Genomic DNA, 11505 nt, shown 5'->3' with positions numbered 1-11505 from the left:
TATAAAAATAATTTACACTGATGTACACTAAAAAACACACCAATTCAGGCCAATTTCAGCTGCCTATTGCCTGAGTCAAACCTAGTTGTCTCTTTTCTTTTAAAGATTAAAAAAAAAGTCTCTTGATCATGCAGAAGTGTGTGTCTGTGTGTGCATACACACATTTACACATGTATGTGCTCATATGAACACAATGTTAAGACTTACTGTTAGCATATTTTCAGAAAGTAAGAACCTTCAGCCCTCTTAGAATCTTTTCTTTGCTTTGCTTTGCAAATCTCCCTCCTTTCCTCAGACCAGCTCACTTCCTCTTGCTTTGGCTTTAGCAAAATGAATTCCAACTGCTCGTTTGTACCCAGACAAGAGCTTCTCGATTAAGTTTGATCTTCTCGTGCTTGCTGAAGTGCTGACAAGGAGGCTTTCTTGCTTACATTATTCCTGCAGCCTGTAGAGATAGACAGGCTGGAGGAGACAAGTTAGCTTCATTCAGGATGTGCCCGTAGAGTGATTTAAGACTTGTTTACTCATTTAGTGGGAACAATTGTGGCCTATGACTTTCAACTCTGGACTCTAGTCACCAATTTAGGGAGAAGGAATTAGCAGAATCCAGCTACACTATTGTCCTGGACTTTTCAGTCTCTCCCTCTGAAGCAAATGCACCAGCAACCCCAGGTCCTTGGGCACAGTGGCATTTCTGCAAAGACACAATGAAGCCATTGCCCTAGAGGCTGAGAGGGCCTTCAACAACCTAGAAGCTGATGGAGTTGGAACACTGAGGTTCTCTGGTCGCTGGACTCAATGGGCGACAAAATGGTTGGCATAGTGTTACTCATATAAAATGAGTCATCCATATGCTTTCTGATCCAGGCAAAACAGCAGCTGACCGAGCATTAGGGAGACATCTCCAAGGCCCACAGCACACACTACAGGAGGGACAATCTGCTCCAAGGAAGAGCACTTTGCAATGATACAATACAAACCTCTGAAAACCCTTGTACACTATAAATAATTGGACCCATGGAAAAATACAATAGGACATTCTACCCTAAACCTGCATAGGCATCAGAGTACAAGCCAAGATAACTGGAACTTCAGAATAACCAAGAATGTAAATTTTGCTATGGTAACTGAGTGGATGTGTTTAGCAGGTCTTCATTTTGAGCAGAGCTATTGACAATGAAGCCCCAAGATACTGGACTTGCTTTTAAGGTGGTCAAATGGCAGTTGTAGCTTGTGGAGTGAACCTCTTGAGAAGGAATAAATATTTGTAATTTTTATAAAATCCAGCTGAAAAAAATCCACAAGCAGCAGCATTCTGAGAACTTTTCTTCCTTCTTTCCACTGCTCCAGAGTATCCAGATACCATTCCTGAATTTGTCAAAGGTATAGATAAATTTGCATCACAGAATGTGCTGCTGATTTCTGCTAGTCTACTAAAAAGATAAGTTAATGCTTAAATTATTTTCTCTCTCCTTTTTACATTTTTTGTAACTTTTTGGACCAATTTTTCAGGCTTATATCCGGTAATCAGAATAACTAATTTGAAGATATATAAAATGCAATACAACTACCATTGTTCAATTCTTATTGTTTAGTGAAATTCTGTATCATTTCTAATGCATGTTTTTACTATTTTTTATTATATTTAGAAAAGAAAGGGGAAGGAGCAGTACTAGTAGAAGTAGTAGAAGAGTCCCTGTGAAATAAGAGTGTGGCCTGAGGTCCTAGGAACTGAAGTACAGATGCCCTCACTGGCTTCAATAAAGACAGAGCATGGCTTTGACCTTCAGTCTAGAAGGCAGATGTTCTTGTCACTTCTCTCTCATTGCTGAGGTATAAAACCTGACAATCAACATTAAATGAGGAAAGTTTTATTTAGCTCATAGTTTGTAGAGGTTTCAGTCTATAATCAGCTGGCTCTAAGGCATGGTGGCTTCACAGAGGAGAAGTGTTCATGGAAGGCAGAAAACAGTAAAATTAACAATCAAACTTAGTGCTTTTCTGCCCCTTTTATACTTTGTCCAGGTTGCTTGGATTAGGGAAAGGCCAAACCTAACCATGAACTGATCACATGCTTAATCCCAGCACCACACACTCTAGATTCAGCCACCTTTGAAAAGCCTCCTCATGCCAATGACTGCATGAGGCTTTGGGGGGACATCTAGACACTGAAAATAACAGTAGACATTAAACTGGTATGCTTTTAAGCAATCTACTGCAATGTAGGAGCTCAAATATATGTGAACAGGGGGCTGAATGGAGAAAGTGGGGCATTTCCATGAATTCACTTTCAAAACATTAAGGTTTAGTGTCATTTCTAGACATCCAAGAGCAGAAAGGATAACTAAAGGAAGTGAGAACATCAGAGATTTGATGAAGACCTACAGTGACTCTATGATGAGATTCTCCACTTCTGATAGGTTGAAGGAAGTAGAAGAAAAAACATCCAGATGGTACCCATGGAATCAATATTACTCAAGCACTTTCGCTAAATTATTTCCAAGAGTTGATACATTAATTATATACCTGTTTTGCTAAGGAAGGTAGTCAAAAAGACTACCTGAAGAATATCCATACAAAGGCCAGAGAAAATAATAGACATTCAATAACTAACAGCTCAAAGAAAAAAAAACAATTAGTATTAGCAGATACAATTACTATTCATACCTACACCTAGTTGTCAGGACTCAAATTCCTATATTGCTCTTTACTTGAATTTATTCTACATCATCAAATCAAAGCAGTATGGCCTAAAGGAAAGACTATCCCTACACAAAACAATATCTCCACCGAAAAATACCAGAAAGAGTAATCTTAAGAAATATCTGAGGCTCAAAATGACTTCAGTAGGAAAATGAATGTACCTTGAGGTCATAATAGTAAGTGAATTAAATCAGACACACAGTTTAAAGATAAGCTTTCTCTTATATGATAACCTAAGATATAAATAAAGAACAAGATAAAAGATGTTAGGGAGTAGGAAGCTAGATCTTTCTTAAGTGAGAAGGGGGTCAAGAGAGGGAGAGGGGAAAGGAAGGGAAAAAGGATCTGAAAGGGAATTAAGATGGGTAATGTCCATTTACCCAACATAAGAATAGGAACATTGTGTACTGCTAACATGTACTAATAAAAATTAAGAAATTAAAATAGAGAGTGACCTCCCAACACCTTTGCTTCATTATGTTTGCTAAAAGCAAGTCACAGGCCCACTTTATACACAACAGAATTATAGCAGGGTGTGATTATTGGGGGCCACTTCTGTGAGCGTCTCCCACCATCTATTACTAAATATTAAGGAGCTCTCATGTTACAAAATTGTTTCAGTGATTAGACTCTACCATCATTCTAAATATTTCAAGAATCCATCTGTCTACTGATAGAACACCGAAGTCTAATCTGATTAATTTAAGAGAAGCGCCCCTGCCTCATAATAAATGGGATTCCTTGAGATTTCACCTACAGGAAAATAGCTTATACTATTTCTTTTTATACATACGTACATACATCTGACACATTCCAAAGAAGGTTTTATAAGATTGGAGTAAAATAATAAAACAAATTCATGTATCACACTCCCCTTTAAGGGCTAGACCAATAAGAACTTTCTTCTACCTACCTGAATCCTTCTTATTCCGTGTTCCCATTTTCCAAGGTAACCATTTAGTGGCTATCATTTCCTGAGCCATGATAATTGTATCACATATTTAACAAAATGATGTATATTTTTACTAACTTCTGAATTGGTATAACATACCACAAACTTTCTATGGTTAGCTTTTTCCACACGGTATTATCTTTTTGAGATTGTCCTCTGCCGTTTCCTATAGTTGCAGATCAATCATTTGTATTCCAACTATTCCAGTGAACAAACGTGGCATAAATAAATATGCATTGCTATCAATGTACACATTGGTTCCTTCATGTTTTACTAACATGACATTGAATATTCTTAAACACTGGTGCAAATGCATAGCATTGTTTGGGAATCAGCACTGAAAAACAAAATTTCTGGGTCTTAGGGCATTCAAATGTGGAACTTTATAAGGAATGACAAATTAGCTTCCAAATTTGCTCTGCTAATTTATACTGTTATCAACAAATAACAAACTTAATGTAACCAACCTCCTCATAAATCAGGCTTCTTCATGTTGTCATTAAAAGTTACCAAAAGGTGCTTGTCTAAGGCAAGGTCTTGCTTTGCAGTTCAGACTGGCCTGGAGCTCACTTTGTAGCCCAGGCTGCCCTCAAACTCACAACAATCTGCCTCCCTCAGTAGCCCAAGTGCTTGGATTACAGGCCTGGGCTACAAAGCCAGCTTGTATTTTTCAGAATATTAATACAAATAAGCACTTATTTGGCATTTATACTTTCCCTTTTGTGAGATTCTAGTTCAAATAATTTCCTCTTTGAAAAGCAAAAGATTTATACAATCTAAAGAGAAACTAGAATATAATGTCCTCCTTAAAAGGTAATTTTGTGTCAATAACATACATTTTAATAACATAAGCTTTGTTTCTCACTCTGCTATGTATTTTCATAAAAAGAACTTTTCATTGTATTGTACTCAAATGTATTAGTTACTGTACATAGATAGACTCTCTGGGTCTTATTCAAGAAATCTTTCCATGGCCCCCAGATAGGGAAAATAAATAATATTTTCCATTGTATTGTCAGTTTCTCAACTGAACACACCATCTAAAAGAATGGAGAACCTAAAAATAAGGATGTATTTTTTCCAAAGGGAATTATATATTCAACTTAACTCCTATAAAAAGTTGAGAACTGAGAACAATTTACTAGAACCTTAGCAAGTTAGCTGGGAATGGTGGTGCACATCTCTAAGGCCAGCACTCAGGAGGCTGAGGCAGGAGAATCGCTATGAATTGAGACCAGCCTGGGTTACCTCGTAAATGCCAAAACATTCGTATGACCTGAAGAGAAACAAGAGTATTGGGCTACCTGGTGAATTCCAGGGCAACGTGATCTACATAGTAAGACCCTGTTTCAAAAAGAAAAAAGCAGGGCCAGCCAGAAAGCTCAGTGGACTTAAGCATCTGCTTAGACAGAGAGCAGTGCCTATGGTTTGATCCGGATGTGTCATGCCGGCCCTGCCCCCAGGGTGAGCTGAGACAGCAATTGAGACTAGGTGTGGTGGCATGCGCCTGTAAAGCCAGTGCTTGGGAGGCTAAAAACAGGAGAGTTACTAAGAGTCCAATCTATGTAGTGAGACCCTGTACTAAATACATAAAAAAGGCAAATTTATTCTAAAATTCATATGGACAAATGAAGGGCTATAAATAAGCAAGAGGCTCAAAATGAAAGCACATTGTAAGTGAACTTGTCCTACCATATAATTCATTACACACACACACACACACACACACACACACACACATGCACATCTGTGCATGTATATTTACATACTTCTATATATTTATATACAGTTCATATCTAATTCTATGTATTCATGTAAATATATATCAACTACATAACTTATATAAGGATTTTATTTAACATAAATATAAATGCAAATGCAATATAAATGTGTATTAAATCTTTGAAATATGTGCCAAACCTTATTATGTTTTGGGGGTGATATATATATATATATATATGAAAGATTTGTTCTAGTCCATGATTTATAGAGGTTCAGTCCTTAGTCAGATGGCTCCAAGGCAAGGCAGAAGGGAGGGGCCCCAGCAGGGGAAAGAAGCAAAGAGAGATCAAGGATGGAGCAAGGATAACTGAGCCCAGACCACATACTTGAAGCAACCAGCTATAAACCCCAACTGTAATCCAGTAATTTTCCCAAAGCCCTGTCTATGAATATGTGAAGCTTTTGGGGAATATCTATATATAAACAAATACATATATGTTAATATTAGTTTTACTAATATATAACTAATAAACTAATATATATTATATATATAAATTGGAAAAGGATAATAATAATAATAATAATAATAATCTTGTTGTCTCAGTTACTGTTCTCTCCTTGCTGAGAAAAATATCCAACACTCAAAATTAGAGAAGGAAAGGTTTATTTAGCTCCCTGTTAGTGGAAGTTTCAGTCTGCACTCAGTTGGCTTCAAGGCAGAGTGGCACACGGCACAGAGCAGCCGTTCATGGTGGGAGGCAAAGAGCAAGAAAGCAAAGAGAGTGGCAGCAGCTCACGCAGCTAGCCAGCTCTCTCTCTCCTATAAAAGTGAAAAGTTAAATACTTTCAACATTTAAAGGCACAAGATAAACATTAGTATTCCAAAAGGTATACACATCAGGACCAAAGCAAGTCCAAAATCCAGAGGGACAAGCATTAAGTCCTTCAGTTCTATGTGGAACATCTGAAGCAATCTGTGGCAAATTATAAGGTCCATGTGGCTCCACCCCTATGGCACTTCTGAAGATTGCAGCTCCCATGGCTTCTTTCTTAGGCCAGCTTTGATACCTCCTTGCAGTTTCTCTTAGATGAACCATGCTCCTGGCTTTTCAAAACTATTGGGGTTTCCACTAAATAGGCTTCTCACTCACTGCTCTACACATTGCCTTCCCAGGGGCACACTGCTTGGCCTCCCAAGCCTTCTGCTGAAATCTAGGTGGAAGCCTTCTTAATCTCAGAACTTCTGCATTCTGCATGTGCCTAAAACCAGCACAACATGGATGATGCCAAGGTCTGCTGCCACCTGGAGTAGTAGCCAGGTTTTCCTCTCTCTTGGTTATAGGGGTTGAGTACCTGGATTGCTGAGCACTCTAACGCTGATTCTGAGGAATAAATTCTCTATACTGGTGACATTCTGGAACATGGGGCTCTGAGGCCTTCTTCTCAAGGCAAAGTCCCTCACCCCTGCAAATCTGGGGCTGCAAAGGGTGGAGACCTGCAGCCTCCGGTGACATCCTCAGGTCATTCTTTCCATTATCTTGTTGCTTCTTGACAGTGGAGATCCTCTCAGTTCTATCTTTTCATTCCACAGCTTTATCTGAGCCTCCTTTCTGACCAAACTCACAACATGGTAAGTCATCCTGCTGGACTCTTTGTTCTTGATTCTCAACATAAATCTGACTAAATCCTCTAACAGTAGCCAGACCACTGCCTCAACATTTGACTGTTTTGAAATTTCTTTTGAAAGATTAATCAGTCTGCAGCACTTAATCTCAGTCTCAGGCAAAGTCTCTGGACATGAACAAAATACAGACAAACTTTCTGCCAAGCCAAAACACACATCATCTGGAGTCCAGCAATCAGCGCAATCCTTCTTACTATCACAAACCTTCTCAGCCTGCACTTTACAAAGAAGATTTCTATCAGTCTTTTGTTCTTCTAAGCAGAATCTCCCATACAGAACAGCTGAAGCTGTTCCAGTTCTTTTATGGACAACATCTTCAAACCTTTCCTATCTCTTCTCATAAACCATTCCCAAAAGCTCATAATCCACATCGTCAGATTTAGTCACAGAAAGGTTGCACTTCTCTGGTCCCAAACTCACTTGTTACAAGTAGATTTTGTGAAAACATTAGTTTATTTATTTATTTATTTATTTTAATGTATTTGGTATAGAATCTACAGGGTCTCACTACACAGATCGGACTCCTAGTGATCCTCCTGTTTGCAGCTTCCCAAGTGCTGGGATTACAGGCACACACCACCATGCTGTCTCAATTGCTGTCTCAGTGCACCCTGGGGGCAGGGCTGGCATGGCACTCTGGGTGTGAAAATATTAGTAGAAGAAAATTTTGCTTTGTTAGTTTACTTATTTTATTTGTTTTCTGTTTTGACAATGTTTATTCTAACCTTTCTTCTATTTTATGCGATGCATTTTTTAAAATAGTCTTTATTGTGATTCTTTGGTCTTCCTTTCAAGCTACTCAAGTTGCTAACCATGCCTAATCAACTTCAAAATACTTTATTTCAGGGATTAATATTATAAATCTTTTTGAAAACACAGAAAGGATTTTTCACTTTAATACATTTTCCTGATTCTATGAATATTATTTTAGAGAATCTTTTTAAAAATTATTTTATATCTACCTCTATGTATATATAGCTATATATCATATATATGCACATATATTTACATATTTTGTGAGCACATATTATGACAATTCAATTCAAACAATGTTTATCCATATTGAGTATATTCAACTTAGATTTTTTTTTTATGAATTCAGGGCAGGGTCTACAGTGTGTATAGGTCTCACTATGTAGTGGTTCTCAGTTTGAACAGTGATTCTCCTGTTTTCAGCCTCCCAAGTGCTGGAATTCCAGGTACATACCACCACACCCAGTCTCAATCACCATCTCAAGGCGCCCCAGGGGCAGGGCTAGCATGACACGCCAGGGATCGAACCCTGGCCGCTGTGCTTTGCTGAAGCAGGAGCTTTAGTTCGCTGAACTATCTGACCAGCCCCTTCAACTTGTATTCTTGTTAGACCTCTCTGGGAAGCTTTTTGAAAATATTGAGGTTGAGGTGAACATCACCAGGTGTGGTGATGCTCACGTAGAATTGCAACTACTTGGGAACCTGAGGCAGGAGGATCACAATGTTAAGATCGCCATGGGCAATGTGGTGAGACTGTCTCAAATTTTGGATTTTTTAATTGACTGAAGCTATATCTCAGTAGTAGAAGATCACAGGGCACACACACACAACATATGCTTGGGATCTACTTATTCAGGCAATTTAAATCAGATCCTTAGCAATATGATTCTAATGTTCAAGGATGATTGTCAACCACTTAAGCTCCTATTCATGTCTGCTATCATCTTTGCTTGCCATTCGTTTTTGTGTTTGAGATATTCCTTCTGGGAAATATTTTCCTAGTTGCTGAAGTATATGCTTTATAAATGTTTTAGTGAAGGTCTGTTGTGGCAGTTTTGTTTCTGTCTCTATCAAGATTCTTTTGTGTCCAAGTTCTGGAAAGAAAATAGTGTTGGGCATATGATTTTAGGTTGAAAGCATTTTTTTCTTCTCAGATCTTTGGAAGTATTTTTTTTCTGAATATTGGATTCCAGTGTTGCCAGGAGAAGTCTTCTAACAGTTCAGTTTTCCATTGTTTTAGTGTGTCTTCTCTTTGTCTGAATTTTTATCTTGGAGTTGTGAAATTTCAGCATATCGTATCTCAGTTTACACACACATGCACACACATACATATTTCCTTAATTCTTTCTTGTATACAATGCAATTTCTTCATGTGTTACTGATTTTCATGATTCAGTTCTGGAACACTCTTTTTCATTGTCTCTTCATACACTGACTTTCTTTCTCTCCATAGTCTCCTTCTGGAAACTCCATTCAATGCTAGATATATCCTCATTTTGCCTTCACTTATCCTGAACACATTTTTTATTTTCTTATTTGTGTTTTATTGTGGATAATTTACTATGCTTGTCTTACTACTACAATAAAATTCACCTCTAAAACACATGAAGCTTTCAATCTTGACAATTTTATTTTTCATTTTTGTTTTATTTGAATTCTTTCACCTCTACCTGCTTATTTTAGTCTTTCTTTCTTTCTTTTTTGCTTGCTTGCTTGCTTATTTTGTTTGTGGAATCCAAATTAAGTAAACTGAATTTTTGCATGGGGCATGCACACTGTATTTTGTCTCTGCCCTGGAACTAATTTCTAGCATTTCTTTTTCTTTCAAGTACTTCAGATGCTTTCTGATTAATTTTCACCACCCCACAGTTTTTAAATATCCCCAAACATAAAGTAAGGCATGACTCCCTGTGAATTATGTTGCACACTAATAATAATCCCTTACAAAAATAAAATTCCAGAGCTCATGCCATCCGTCTTCTGCTTCCATACAGAATATATCTTATTAAGTTGGTGGTTACCAGGCAAGTGGCCTGTATTCTTGATCTCATTTATCTACAAAATTATCCCTTAATTTGCCTATAATTACCCTTGGGCAAGGCTAAACCCAAAGACAGATTGATTGCCCACCGCTCTTCACCCCAGCCAATTAGGCACGGTTGAGATGAGTACCCTGCACTGCAGCTCTGATCTTGCCCAGAAGCCCAAGGGTAACATTACTCAGCCTTTTTCAGTGACAGCATTGCAGCTCCAGAGGTTCAGCTGAGGGGTGATTATTGTTGACTGAAAAGGGTTTAATTCTTTTGTTTTTCCCCATGCACCACCATATTTCCTCTGTCACTGAACAAATTTGCTCTGAATTTACAGAGTACCCTTAGAATGATGGAATATGGGTGTTTGGCTGGTGAAAAGTAACAAGAAAACGAATTATTTCCTCTACAGGGTCCATTTTTCCTCAGTCCTTTAAGAGGGTACTGTACTGAGATTCTCTCACTTTGTCTACCAGTGGTTACCACCTATGTTTGTTGGACACAAGAAATAGTGGTAAGTTCAGATGATGGCAAACATAGACAAATCCTCAAGACACTCATAGTAAGTTGTATTACTCAAGGTATTCCAGGATGACAGAGCCAGTAGAATACATGCAGAGATATCTGAGAGAAGTTTCATTAGGGAACTGGCTTATGCATTTATGGCAGCTAAAAAATTCCATGATTGGCCATTTGCAAGCTGGGGATCTGGGGAGACAGCAGTGTGGCTTGTCCCACTACTCTATGAAGGCCTCAGAGTGAGGAGCACCTGTGGTGTAGCTCTTGCTTTGAGACTGAGATTCTGAGAGCCTGAAGAAGGGGCTGCTAGAGTGTCCCCTGTGGTTCAAACACCAGTGATTGTGGTTGTCTGGTGTCCAAAATAGGAGATAAGCTTGTTTTCACTCTTGTTATTTTCTAGGCTCTGGCCAGTGGGTGGTGTCTGCCCACACTGAGGAGAACCAGTCTTCCTTATCTGTTGTCCTCAACTCCAATGCTAATCTCCTCTGGAACTGGATTTACAATCGCACTCAAAGTAATGACTTCCAGGTTTCTAGGCATTCCTTCATCCAGTCAAGTTGACACTTACCATCAAACTAACCATCAAGTAAATCCTGTCTTTCAGTCAGTAAGGAATAAGCCACTCTCTCTCTAAGCCCATAAAATAGGTCTTCAAAGAATGAAAAGTACCACAGTTATTGAGACTTCACTAGGTGTGAAAGCATTTCCCATACATTATCTCATTGGATACTTACAATAAGGTTGTGAAATGGATGGTATTAATATTTGCAACTCAAAGATGAAATGTTTGAGGCCTGAAAATCATTTGCTCAGAATCATACAACTAGAGTTACAGAACCAGTGTTGTTTAAGCCAGTTGCTTTTTTGTTTATCCTTACAACAATTCTGTGGATGGCTTCTATCTTTATTGTAGGGAAAACAAAGAGCAGAAAAGTTAGATAATTGTGGACATCTCACAGCCTGTATGTGGCAGAACCAAGGCAGTCACAGGCTGAGCTGCTGAATGTCTCCATCCACTACTCAAATCAGAAAATATATCTACTGATTCATGTCACTTTCTTCTTGTTAAATATAACCATCAAAACCAGTAAGTTCTGCCACTGTGCAGACCCTCCTCTGAAATCTATATTAATATTAACTAT

The sequence above is a fragment of the Octodon degus genome, unplaced genomic scaffold (genome assembly GCF_000260255.1).
Source record: "Octodon degus isolate 3935 unplaced genomic scaffold, OctDeg1.0 scaffold00135, whole genome shotgun sequence".
In the NCBI taxonomy this organism is placed as follows: domain Eukaryota; kingdom Metazoa; phylum Chordata; class Mammalia; order Rodentia; family Octodontidae; genus Octodon; species Octodon degus.
Note: the sequence above shows the minus strand (reverse complement) of the source record.